Source organism: Anabrus simplex, chromosome 14 (genome assembly GCF_040414725.1).
Source record: "Anabrus simplex isolate iqAnaSimp1 chromosome 14, ASM4041472v1, whole genome shotgun sequence".
In the NCBI taxonomy this organism is placed as follows: domain Eukaryota; kingdom Metazoa; phylum Arthropoda; class Insecta; order Orthoptera; family Tettigoniidae; genus Anabrus; species Anabrus simplex.
Window position 1 is genome coordinate 97143529 of NC_090278.1, and position 13365 is coordinate 97156893.

At 40.0% G+C, this 13365-nt stretch overlaps 2 protein-coding genes across 4 annotated transcripts in view; one reads left to right on the forward strand and one right to left on the reverse strand.

The window, feature by feature from the left end:
* LOC136885605 (gamma-tubulin complex component 3) overlaps positions 1-13365 on the reverse strand; it is a 309280-nt gene that overhangs the window by 290258 nt on the left and 5657 nt on the right. The window lies entirely within an intron of this gene.
* The window catches only part of LOC136885609 (cAMP-dependent protein kinase inhibitor alpha), a 57657-nt gene continuing 49396 nt past the window's right edge, over positions 5105-13365 (forward strand). For both annotated transcript variants that reach the window (XM_067158284.2, XM_067158285.2), the window contains exon 1: positions 5105-5454. The gene's annotated coding sequence lies outside the window, so the exon portion shown is untranslated. The remainder of the gene's footprint in view (positions 5455-13365) is intronic.

Sequence of the window (13365 nt, forward strand, 5' to 3'; positions counted from 1 at the left end):
TAACTTTTCAGCAAACCAAAAATGCATTTGTGCCCAAACTAGCAAACTTACAAAAAACTAACAACATAGCTTTCAGCATTGCTGTGATAATGGAGAAACAAATCTTTGTCGCCAGTATGCCAGAAAAATGCAACAAGTTTCTTTGATAATTTATTTAGTTTAATTAGATTACATCAGTCTTCATTACAAAATTTAACGAATGATTCCAATCGTTGTTTCGAACTTGACACATGGTACCTAGTACAGTGTGTGTAACATCTTGAGCAGACTCAAATTGGACCTTGTCTATGATAATGCTGTATGTAACAACAAAACTCACGAACAGAGAACCTTGCCAGTAGGTGCCGTAGATCATATCCACATCGAACCCACTTGTGATTTATCGTGGCATCAGTGGAGTAGAAATCTTCCCAGATGTCGGCTTTATTTGACCATAGGTCTCGAATCACATGTACATACGATGTAACTGTATTCTTAGCTTCTCCGCATGAAATTCGCCTCTGGATAACTCGTATACAAGCTGGGAAGGAGAATGCTTGGAGAGCATAGTGCACATTTCAAGTAGTTTGCCTTTGACTTCTCGATCTTTTCTAGTTGCCTGAGATTCAAATGTGGTTATAGGGCTAATGAACTTAATGTTGTCTTTTTAAATATTTAACTTATTTTATGAGCATACAAGCTTAATTAAACATGAAAAATTAAGAATTCCAATTAATATTAAAAAGTCCATCTGGGTACCTAATTATTGTTTTAATTACAGAAGTTGTCAACATTACAACTTAGTAAGTTTTCCTCCTGACAATTGAAGTCTGTGCTCTTCATCAACGCTGTCACAAGTATCAGAAGTCAGTGTTATCGTTTGCAACTGAGACTGACTGCATTTTGTTCCGGCTAAGCATTTCAAACCTAACACATACCTTGCAGCCTTTGTCCAGCATGTAAAGACTTCATTTTTATCACAATATGATGCATCAAAGTGAATTTTATCCACGTATGGACTTACTGCATTTTGAAACAATGCTTTTTCATCTTTCTCATAAAACTTGTGTACAAAGAAGCAAGGGTCGCACAACTGCGAGCTTGCATCCGGGAGATAGTGGGCTCCAACCCACTGTCGGCAGCCCTGAATATGGTTTTCCGTGGTTTCCCATTTTCACACCAGGCGCTGGCCTTCTGGCCCCAACTTGGCAGGTTCGATCCTGGCTCAGTCCGGTGGTATTTGAAGGTGCTCAAATACGTCAGCCTCGTGTCGGTAGATTTACTGGCACGTAAAAAGAACTCCTGCAGGACTAAATTCCAGCACCTCGGCTTCTCCGAAAACCGTAAAAGAGTAGTTAGTGGGACGTAAAACAAATAACATTATTATTATAAAATTTTCCATGTCATCTAGTAAATTACTTATTGCTTGTGTAGTATTTGTACCTCTTCTAAATCCAAACTGTTCTTCTGAGATTTTCTCGCCTATTTCCTTGTTTAGTCTTTCCGTTACAAGTTTTGTTAACAACTTCAATAGGTTGTTCTCCAAAGCGATCCCCCTGTAAGAGTTAGGATTATGTATATCACCTTTCCCTTTGTACAGCATCTTTATTATGGAAGTTTTCCACGTGACCGGTATGTCCTCTAATTGTGGACACAGGTTCATGAGATTTGTGAGAGATGGTAGGATGATGTCCGCAGCTGTCTTTAGATGCTCGCTATAAATGCCATCTGGCCCTGCAGCCTTCCTATCTTTTAGGCTTATTATGGTTTTGTGCACCTCTTGTGTAAATAATGCAAAGTCGTTGTACTCTGTTCCAATGGGTTTCTTCGAGTAAGCATATGAGGAATTTTGTTGGTTCAGGGTCTTGTTGAAATGAACCTCCCAGATGTTCATGTCTATTTTACTAGCAGTTTGTGAACTCCTAGGTTTCAGAGATACATAAGGGTCCTTCATTGCCTCCGACACCAATCGGCTAACTTGCCTTTCGCTTACTTTTTAAAAGATCCTTATATTTTTTCCTGAGATGGCTATAATTTTCTATATCTTCAGATTTTGAACCAATTCTGTGATCATCTTTTTTTTAACTGTTGTAGTTGCAGATTTAAGGAAGATTTCTAATGCAAAAGCTGCGGAATGTAGATCTTTCTTCAGTATTATGTTACTTAGATCATCAAGACTGCTCTTATCTTGCTTTAGAATGTCTTTATTTAGAATCCGAGATATAGAGTTACGGAATTTTATCTTATCATTTATGCTTGACTGATCCGTTACCTTGAAACTTACTAAGACGGGGCAATGTTTCTTCAAACGATACTCTGCGACTCTGTGATCCATTCGATGCAATCCGTATCCTTTAAAAAATATCAAATCAATCATACTGCTTCCATTATGAGAGAAATATGTCCTATCATATTCCCAATTGACGAGTGTAAATCCTTCCTCTTCCATTGTTCGGAGCAGCTCTTCTTTCCTGTAATCGTTCCTGTCTAATCTGCAGTTTAAGTCTCCTGCTACGATTATGTTGTTTGATGTATCTGTCTTTGATAATGCTGACATTATTGTAGCTATTATGTCCTCAATTGGAGTTAGGAGCTTGACGTATAGTCCGATTATTACTAATCTCTCTGATTCAAGTATCATGAAGTTCGCATCTCTATATACACGATGCAGTTTTCCAGCAGAAGGCTTGAAGAAGCAAGCTAGACCTCTTATTGGTCTTCCTCTTGGACCTTGTGTTGGGAAGATCTGCTCAGAGTAGAAGCCTGGAAGTTCGATCATATTACTTGCTAGGGTTTCTGTCATGATTAGTATGTCTTGATCGTCAAAAAGATTTCTTGGGGCTAAGTCCAGAGTGCTTTTTATCCCTTCTAAATTCCATAGGAGGACGTTAATCTTCGAACCTTCTCCCTTGTTTTTGCTGTTGAAAAATACAAAATCGTCTGATTAAGACCCCTTCTGGCTTGGGACAAGTTACCTGATTAAGATCTTTTAGAGGGATTCCGACTATAAAAGCTTTCCTGGAACCTTTTGTCTGCAGCTGTTCACATTCTATGCTCTCTGTTATATTCAATTTCCTTAGATGGCATTCTAACTTTTCTTTGGAGGCGCTGTGAGTTAGTCGTCCTATGTATAACCAATCTCTCTTTGATACAGCTCTAATTTCTTGATCCTTTGATTTGTTGTCGTTCTTAGATAAGGATTGTTTCATTCCTATAACTATTGGAGACTGAGCTGATGGCCTGCGTTTATGATTGAAGACGTCTGACCTAGGTGAGTTATTATCATTGGTGCTGTCATCATGTTTCAATCTGGTGAGATGAAATCGACTTCCTACTACTACCAGATGAAGCTTCATCTAAGCTGGAAATATTTTCGCGATGATGAAATTTTGTTAAATTCGGAACTGTGTCTATTTCTCGACTCTTTCTTTTTTCCTGATCTCTGAGAGTCTCTTCTTTTTTCCCTACAATAATTCTAAGAGATTCATGTGAAACTGCTCCCCTTGAGTCGTGGAGAGGCGTGAAGGTACTGTTATTTTCCACTGCCGGAATTGGAGTTTTTCTTGTTGATGTTGTTTGATTATGAATAGAATCTATATCTTTGCCTAGAGCGTTGTGAATTTCTTCTTGTATTTTGCTTAACAGGCTAGATTTCATGCTTTCCAATACAAGACCCCAATTATAGAGTATGGTTCCAGTGCATGGTACCCACACCAGGACTATTTGATATGAGAACTGGAAGAGATACAAAGGAAAGCAGCACACTTTCTTCAGAGCGATTTCCAACAAAGGAGTAGTGATCCAAAAATTTATCAAGGGAAATGTTTGATAAATTTCCAAGTTCTTTGACATCATTTAAGAAAGGACTAGGTAAACTTTTTTTTTGTTTTCAATTTGTTTTATGTCGCATCGACACAGGTAGGTCTTAATGGCAGCGATTTGAGAGGAAAGGGCAGGTGGAAAGGAAGCGGCCTGGTGTGAGAATGGGAAAACATGGAAAACCATTTTCAGGGCTGCTGATAGTGGGGTTCGAACCCACTATTTCCCGGATGCGAGCTCATAGCTGCGCGCCCCTAACCGCACGGCCAACTCCCCCGGTAGGTAAACAGTGAATCTGCCATGTAGGCGACAGTCCTAAAAGCAGATCATTGATGACTGATTGGTGTGGAAGCAATATCGGACTCAGCTGCGAAAATCGCGGTCGCCAACCCACGCTTTCGAGTTGAAAGCCTCTGGTCTCTCTTTTAGTCGCCTCTTGCAACAGACAGGGGATAGCGATGATTAATATTTATGGCTCTCACCCAAACTGTGATTTTTAAGACTTACGGTACAACGTTGCCATTGATGCTTTCACAGCCCGTACTTGAAACATGATATTATAGACTTTTGGACTTACGCCGTGTCAAGAAAATAAGGTGAAATTCTTTACGTTTCGCAGAAAACTGCTCTGCGTCGTCAGAAGAAAATCGCGACTGTCCACGAGAAAGGCTTCTGGTGACGTAAAGAATTTCACCTTATTTTCTTAACACGTATCAGCCCAAAAAGCCTATATCATGTCTTACGGTACAAGTTAGTATCTCCGTATAAAACATAGGCATATTGAAATTACAACTGTTGTGTATTTTCGTGACGTATAAGAGGCCTGTATATTGCTTCATTCATAAAGAAATACTGACAAGCTTTCACCAAATACACTACTGTATTTGCTTTCACACCATTCATAATTTCTGTCAGTATATTTGACGACGACAATCTCGAAGTTTTGTGTGTTCGAATAAATAAATAAATAAATAAATAAATAAAGGCCAAAGTTTTGAATTATGAATGAATACCGGGTACCACAACCACAGACAGTGTGATTTGCCAATTATAATTTATGTTACGAACACGGTTTTTAGAAAGATTATCGGAACTGGCCATCAGTCTTATAAAACCGACGATGCAACCGAATACCGAGCAATTACCTGATTGGTTGCATGATATTGATTATTTATTATATAATTGTATTTATAATATTGATATGAACCTCGCGGTAATGGAGCTTGAGCGAGCAAACAAAGCGGCAGGCCCGCAAAGCCCGCAAGTCCACTGTTGTCAGTTGTCTGTTTAGTACGGATGTTTACTCCCCAGGTTGTGCTGTTATTGTTGAAGTTTCGAAAATCCATTTATTCTTGTGGGAATGTCAAGTTAAAATCCATATTACGGTATTTTTGATGTTACAAGCCTTTTGTGCAGGAATGAAAATGTTTTCTGCAGTCAGTTTTATGAACTGATAAAAACTAATAGTGTCGAGCGATTAAGTAATCCTTTTGTTATGAAGATGGTGCTAAAAGTTAAACATTAGACCAGATTCGATGGCTGCAATTACGTGCTAATTGAAGCTTACCGGCAAGATAATTACGCGTCTGTATTGTTATCTGGTTCTGGAAGATACCTCCTATGGCTGAGGATTACATGAATACATTTTCGTCAATGGTAAGGGAAATACAAATGTAAAATGCATTCAGTAGTATAAATGTGTATCCAACAAGTATAGCCAATTTGAATTATAAAAGAGGTTTTGTTTCTCTGAATTATTCCTTGAGTATCTCAGAAAGTACAGCAGGTAGATATGAACCGATGGGCCAATGTAAGGTCTGAAAGGTTTTCAGTGAATTCTGTTTTTTCACTATGAAACTAACTAGTTCTTTAGAGATTCTTCTATTTCTGAGACTGATGAATATTTCACAGTAACAGATTCTTGTAGAAAATAACAATCAATTGTTGTACGGATAATCTTCCATCTATAGAGAAAAAGTATCCAAGAGACTGATGGAGAATGGATCCCCTTCTGTCCTCCAAGAGAAAAAGCATAGCCTAGGTAAAAGAAGTGAGCTTTTGTTGAACTGGAGGTCATTCAAGTGATAAAAAGTTTATTCCCACTGCTGCCTCCTACATTTCAATGTTGGTAACTGCATCAGAAATTTAGGTACCCACTTCTTTACCTGGAGGCCACCCGTTGAGAGGTTAGGGAACGTGCAGCTTTCTCGCTGTTTCCTGCTATGTCTGGTAGAGTTTGCACCAATGTCTCTCCGTTCATAGCTATCAACTTCTTTTCTGCTTTATCAAAACTTTAGGTTATTGTACTCTCAGGGGTGCTGTGGGCACCAGTGTACTTTTAAGCCTTCAGGACGCCTAATAATCCACCACATATTTACTGCTAGGTCAAGTAGGTTATGAAAACTGATAAGCAAAGTGGATCTGGGGCAGAAGCAATGCAGCTGCGGCTGTTAGGCAGAATAAGACCTGGGGGGGGGGGGGGGGGCTATTAATATGACAGGTAACAAAAACAACAAGCGAAGGGGGTCTGGGGCATAAGCCCCAGGTTAGGCCATGAAGTGTCTTTTAGTCAGAGTGACCCCAGGGGACTGTTAGTTCAGAATGATATAGATGTTTATTCCCATAGGAAATCTGTTTGGAACAAATATTTCAGGTTCCCTATGGGAATAAACATCTATATCAATGTACCGCTTAGTCGAGCAGTCGTCTCCTTACTCCAAAATCTTCCCATCCGAAAAATTGTAACATTTTCGTAATACTGCTCATTTGTCAGAAATAGCCCCGATAAAATCATGCAGCTATCCCTTGGATCTTTTCCAGTTCTCAAATCAATTTAGCCCGGTGAGGGTCCCATTCACTGGAACCATACTCTATTTGTGTGCTTACCAGAGACTTGTATGTTCCCTCCTTTACACCCAAACTACAACTCCTAAATACTCTTTATCTGTAAGCTTTATTTACAACTTTATTAATGTGATTACTCAATGAAAATAATTCCTTATATTAACTCCTAAGTACTTACAGTGATCCCCGTGAGGTACTTTCATGCCATCAACACAGTAATAAACTGAGAGGACTTTTCCTCTTGGTGAAACTTCCAACGTGACCTTTCACTCCATTTATCAGCATACCATTGTCTGCCATCCATTCACAACTTCGTCAAGAAATATTTGGAATTGCTCACAGTCTAATACCATATTTATTACTGTATATCTTCATCCACAGAAAGCCTTATCTGCGATTCCAGTTCTTTACTCATAAAACACCTGCTGCTGTACCGTGCTACAAATTGAGCCTCCCTGGAATAACCTTTCCCAAACCCGAACTGCCTTCTATCAAAACGCACTTCCTCATGCACACAGGGAAAATTAAAAAAGTAGATAAGGGGCACTGACGTGGAAGTCAAGGATGCTGACCATTCAGCGTGCAGCACTACATATTTTCATACACTAATTGCCAACACGTATGCAGGCTGTTAAATTTAAAGGGCCACTGGTACAAACCATTGGACACTTATCTGTTTATTTTTGACGCAGTTCAACCTCCCAAAATTTGACCTAGCTGTCATCTCACATTCTTAGTGATGAATGCTCTGAGATTGATCAAAGTTTATACTTCACTCCAGCTAATTAGCATGAAAAGAGTTTAACATTTTTTTGTATATTCAGACAGAGGTTCATGTTACATTTCACGCATGTGAAGAAGGGTGACTTGCATGCTGTGTGTTTCTCATTCCATGGACGCCAGTTGTTGCTAGGTTCCCTTCTTACATCAGCTTGAAACTTTGTTCTCCCATTCTCAGTGTTTGAACTTGGTTGCCCTCACTACACCTTCTCATAGATACCAGATTATTGTTTCAACAAAATGAAACCCAGGAAATGAAATTTCAGTGATTGTAGGAGAGATTACTGGTCAGTCTACTCATTATGATAAGTTTGAGTGGTAGTTTTTATCACAAATTACTCAACTTTGAAATCTTCACACTGCAGTACACTGAGGATGGGTTTGATTAAAATCAAAACTGAAGTTCCTGAATTTGAGTATTTTTTGGTAAAAACTACATCTCAAACTTAACAAAATGGAAATTTGCTTTCCAATGTGACATAGGAGATGTGCAAGATGAATGCCCATTTGTTTTTATTTTTCTGTTTGAAGGTCTTACCACTTGTTACTTACTTCTCTATGTATAATTAAAGAATACATCAGTTTTACATCAACCAGATGGTAAAACTGCCACCATCCCCTAATTTTTTTAGTTTGGTATCAAAACCCTAAATTTCACTGCAAAGATGTAATTACAGTCATATATTTTATTCATGGAAATTATAACTACAGCTGTTGGGATGTGTAGAGGGCCCCAACTCTTCTTTGCATGACTTGTTGCTGATTTTTAATTAAAGTTGTTAGGTAAATAGGCTAACGATACCAAATGTGTCACCAAGGATCGTGTTATATGGAGAGCCCACAATCTGGAGTCTGATACACAGGGTCTAGAACCTCTCTCGCATGAAGAGAGAACATATTAAAAAAATTCTTTCTGCCATGCATGTTCTGTAAAATTACCAGCTTAGCTGTTTACTGAGCGAGTTTTCCCAATGTTAGAGAAAAAGGAATAATACAAATAAAGTAACTCGTAACTAATTCTTTGGGGATGGAATACCAGATAATGGCTACAAATTATAGACTAATGCTGACAATTTTTAACATAATTCTGTATGAAAAAGATTTGAGATATTTCTAGTAGGTAATTTCTCAACATTACCCATGTGTGTGTACACAGCGAGCTTTTGTTCTATTTTTGGCATTGGCCACCTGCTGGCCAGTGATAGAGACAATATACACACAAAGTTAGACCTTCACAATCATTGCAGTCCTGGGTTGGTTGAAAATAACCCAGACTATTTTGTGAGTCAGGTGGGAAAGGGATATCCCAGCATCTGCTTGTAGTACAATGGATGGTTCAGTTTTAAGACATGTAAACAAACATGCCGACCCCGTAATGCCGCAGAAAGACCTCAAGAAATAGTCGGCTGAGTATGACTCACAGCTGCTACGGTATCTGTGTGCGCGCGCCTATCGCTGAATGTTACCCGAAATCTTTTCGAAGTTCTACGTTGGGACCTACAAATGAGTAGTGCTCTAACATCCAAGTACAATATATGTATGAATCGATCGTCACACTTACTGCATGCATGGTACTATTCAATGGCGTAAACATTAGGGCCTGGGGCTTAAGGGGTCCGCAGACTTCCCCAGAAAAAACTGCACAGCAAAGGTGACTTGTGTTTGTACAATGGGCTGTAACAGTTTGTTTCTACAGTGCGTGTGTAGAGTAATTGTCAGATGATTGCACCTGCCTGCAAATTATCGTTATTGTATTGAGTCTTAAGACAGCTGTCGCCCGCAACACGAGCGGTACGCTGTCTCACAAATATCTACGCGAAGTTACTACCGTATTAAAGAAACAGTGAAAACTGGTTCCAAAATTCCATATTTTAAACCTAATTATTTCGGTTTCTTCCGGAAAACGATCATTTTTGAAACACATAAAGAACTATCAACGAAACATTATGACCCTGGACAGACTCCGCTAACTCAGCCAGCGCACAATCGAATGTGTCATCCGTGGATATAATTGACATCGTCATTGCCATTCTTTAGAATTGAACGCGAGTACAGTAACGTTTTCAAAAAGGAACGACTAAAGATACAAACATACCGTATTCATCAGTCACTACTGATCTGCATTTAGGGCAGTCGCCCAGGTGGCAGATTCCCTATCTGTTGTTTTCCTAGCCTTTTCTTAAATGATCGTAAAGAAATTGTAAAATTATTGAACATTTCCCTTGGTAAGTTATTCCAGTCCCTATCCCCCCTTCCTATAAACGAATATTTGCCCCAATATGTCCTCTTGAATTCCAACTTTATCTTCATATTGTGATCTTTCCTACTTTTAAAGACCACTCAAACTTATTCGTCTACTGATGCCCTCCCACGCCATCTCTCCACTGACAGCTCGGAACATACCACTTAGTTGAGCAGCTCGTCCCCTTTCTCCCAAGTCTTCCCAGCCCAAACTTTGCAACATTTTTGTAATGCTACTCTTTTGTCGGAAATCACCCAGAACAAATCGAGCTGCTTTTCTTTGGATTTTTTCCAGTTCTTGAATCAAGTAATCCTGGTGAGGGTCCCATACACTGGAACCATACTCTAGATGGGTTCTTACCAGAGATTTACACGCCCTCTCCTTTACATCCTTACTACTACCCCTAAATACCATGTGCAGAGATCTGTACCCCTTATTAACAATCATATTTATGTGATTATCCCAATGAAGGTCTTTCCTTATATTAATGCCTAGGTACTTACAATGATCGCCAAAGGGAACTTTCACCCCATCAACGCAGTAATTAAAACTGAGAGGACTTTTCCTATTTGTGAAACTCACAACCTGACTTTTAACCCTGTTTATCAACATACCATTGCCTGCTGTCCATCTCACAACACTATCGAGGTCACCCTGCAGGCGCTCACAATCTTGTAACTTATTTATTACTCTGTACAGAATAACAGCATCTGCAAACAGCCTTATCTTTGATTCCACTTCTTTACACATATCAGATATATATAAGAAAACATAAAGGTCCAATAATACTGCCTTGAGGAATTCCCCTCTTAATTATTACAGGGTCAGATACGTTGTATTTAAGTCCCCACAAAATATTTCACTTTCAAAATAAAATATATTAAGATTGATTAGTGTTAGTGTTGTAATCTTATAGCAAGTCCTTTGTATGAATTGTAACTGCTGTATGTATTATTCATATGATTTATTTATTTTCTTTGTGGGGGGGGGGGGGCAATTTCGTTTCGTGCAGCGGGGGCCCGTGTCATATTCATTACACCTCTACTCCTATTGGTTTTACGTACCACCAACAACAACTTCTATGGTTTGCAGTGGTACGGATTAAGAAAGGATGGCAATTTCTCGATTTTATAGGGTGTTCCCAAAAAGGTGGGAAGTTATCGGGGCGTGTACCGTACACCACAAAACGTACCGGTCGGTCGTTTACAGCTTACAAAAATTCGGACGTTTTTTCTCAGTTTGTACACGTGCCAATTTGTGATCATTTGCGGTTGACCGCGTGTGTGCATTTCAGCTGACGCTCGTCCCCCTCGAGTGCACGACCGATCAGAGGAGTCTTAACCTTTATAGGCATTTTCTAGATAGCAGCTCATTTGGCAGGCAGGTCTTAAAGCACTTGAATGTGACCTGTTGAATATGAATGTATCATAGGGCATTCTCGAGAAAATTCCAAGTGCCTTAGATCAACCAAACGTTAACAAAGTCACAAGTAAGCACGTTTCTCAAGTCTCACAGCGTGTAAGGTTTTCCTTTTTCCTTCCTATGTTTGATTCTAAGTAAATGTGTGGTGGTTCAACAGTTGGTTATTGAGAAGATAAAGAAAGATACGCGCTCGCTGTTATTGCGCCTCTTGCTAGTTCTGTCTGCCACAGAAGTCTCCGGTTGTATGTGGATGTTGCTCTGCCCCAGCGGAGAAAGCAATGGCAAACTACCTGGCTCCTCATCTTGCCTTTTACACCACATTTCAGCGTTGTAAAGGATCCAAGGATCTTTGACGCTGCCGGGTTTGAAGCTATGATTTCCTCCATCCACATGGGTCTAGTGATCACCTCGTAGCCTGACTTCACTACTGAAATGTCCTCTCGAGGATTGAACCACCTAATAGGGACTGTTGTTGGCGCGTTCTGCCAAAATAGACAGGTCTGGGACCATGCGGTTATTATTATTAACTATGAGAAATACGCTCCCATCATGTGCCAAGCACAAAGGGGACGTTGAGCTAAGCGCACCGGAACTGTAATTACTGGAATTGTTTTTAATTGGCCATTACCGTTTTCGCCTCATCGCCTTCACTCCACTTCTAAAACAGCCTCTCAGTAAGTCGCCAAGCTGGCGGGTTTCGTGGTGTAAAAAAGCGCCCAAGTTCGCTAGTCTAAGTTTATCGGCATAGAAAGTGACTCCCGAGGGACGAAATCCCGGCACGTCGCATTTCGGAAAGCCGTAAACATAGCTTTTTGGACGTAAATAAATACTAATTATTATCAATCGTACGAACCACGGTGATTTTTAAGAAAATATTCTACGAAAAGTGCATATTAACAGAATGTACCATATTACATAATAATAACAATAATAATCTAGGTGAACCAGGTCCATCGCGTTCTTCAGAATAGAGGGCCAAAACACATTCAGGAAGGTAATGTAAATGCATTATTTATATCATATAGATTTGTTTAACATCTCTACTACTTCATGTGTTTTGTTCCTAACCACATGCTTTGAGTGTGTGCCTCATACCATGTACCCAGGCTATTTTAATTATTGATCAGGAAGCAACGACACCCAGTTAATCCACACTAACGACTTTGCCTGTATCTGTAGCAGGGTCCCTGGCCACTGCCACCCAGCGGGATCACTTGCATGGAGCTTCCTTTAGTGATCAATAATTGTGTGTCCTTACTCTTCCTCAGTATCCCCCCGTAACTCAACAGTACCTCAGCATTTGATGTCAAAATTGAAACAGGGCTTTCAGGAAACTTGTTGACATGCCTTCGCTGTGGAATTAACGTTTCCTACTGGGTTACACCGTTTTGCTTCTGAACACCAATCTGCACAGATTTGGGAAATGTTTATATTTTTTTGTTTTACGTCGCAGAGACTCAGATTTTATGGCGACGATAGGATAGGACAGAGGTAGGGCTGGAAATGAAGTGAACGAGGCCTTAATTAAAGTACATCTTCGGCATTTGCCTGGCGTGAAAATGGGACACCTTGGAAAACCATCTCCAGGGCTTCCGACAGTGGGGATTGAACCCACCCTCTCAAAGCTACATAACTCGAACCATGTAGCCAGCTCGCTCGGTTCTATTTTTATAAGGATTGTGAGGATATCAGGTTCCCTTCTACTTACAGTACATGTACGTGTATAGGGTGTCTGGAAGTACGTCATTATCTTATGTATATTTTCATGTTTACATCTGTCTTCATACACCGCTACACTTTGACTTCCGTCCTTGTGTAAGCTGCCTGGTGATTCTCCCTCCAGAATGCAATACTCCATACAAACACGTTCATCAATACGTGATCGCGGCAACCAGAACGTCTCGTGTCATGGCACCTTACACAACGGGCATTTGGACATCGTTGTGTATCTGCCGTTCCGCTTCGACAGGAGAAGGGAGCAGCCACCTCCAATGTCGTCAATATTTGATGAGAAAATATTCGACAATATTTTTTACGATTATCATAGTCAAGGATACATCAGTATGTAAAGCTTCTGAAGCGGTATCCGAAACTGAGAACGAAAAGTATAATGTTCTTGCGCGTGCACTTCCCTTCACCGGTTCATTTAGAAACACCAGACATCACAGAATCTGGTCTAAAACCGCATCTGTCCTTTTCCAGCAAGGCCTTCAAGTGTATGGAGAAGTCCCATGTATCGCCACATTAGGGAGCAACAGATGAATCAACATAAATCGTCA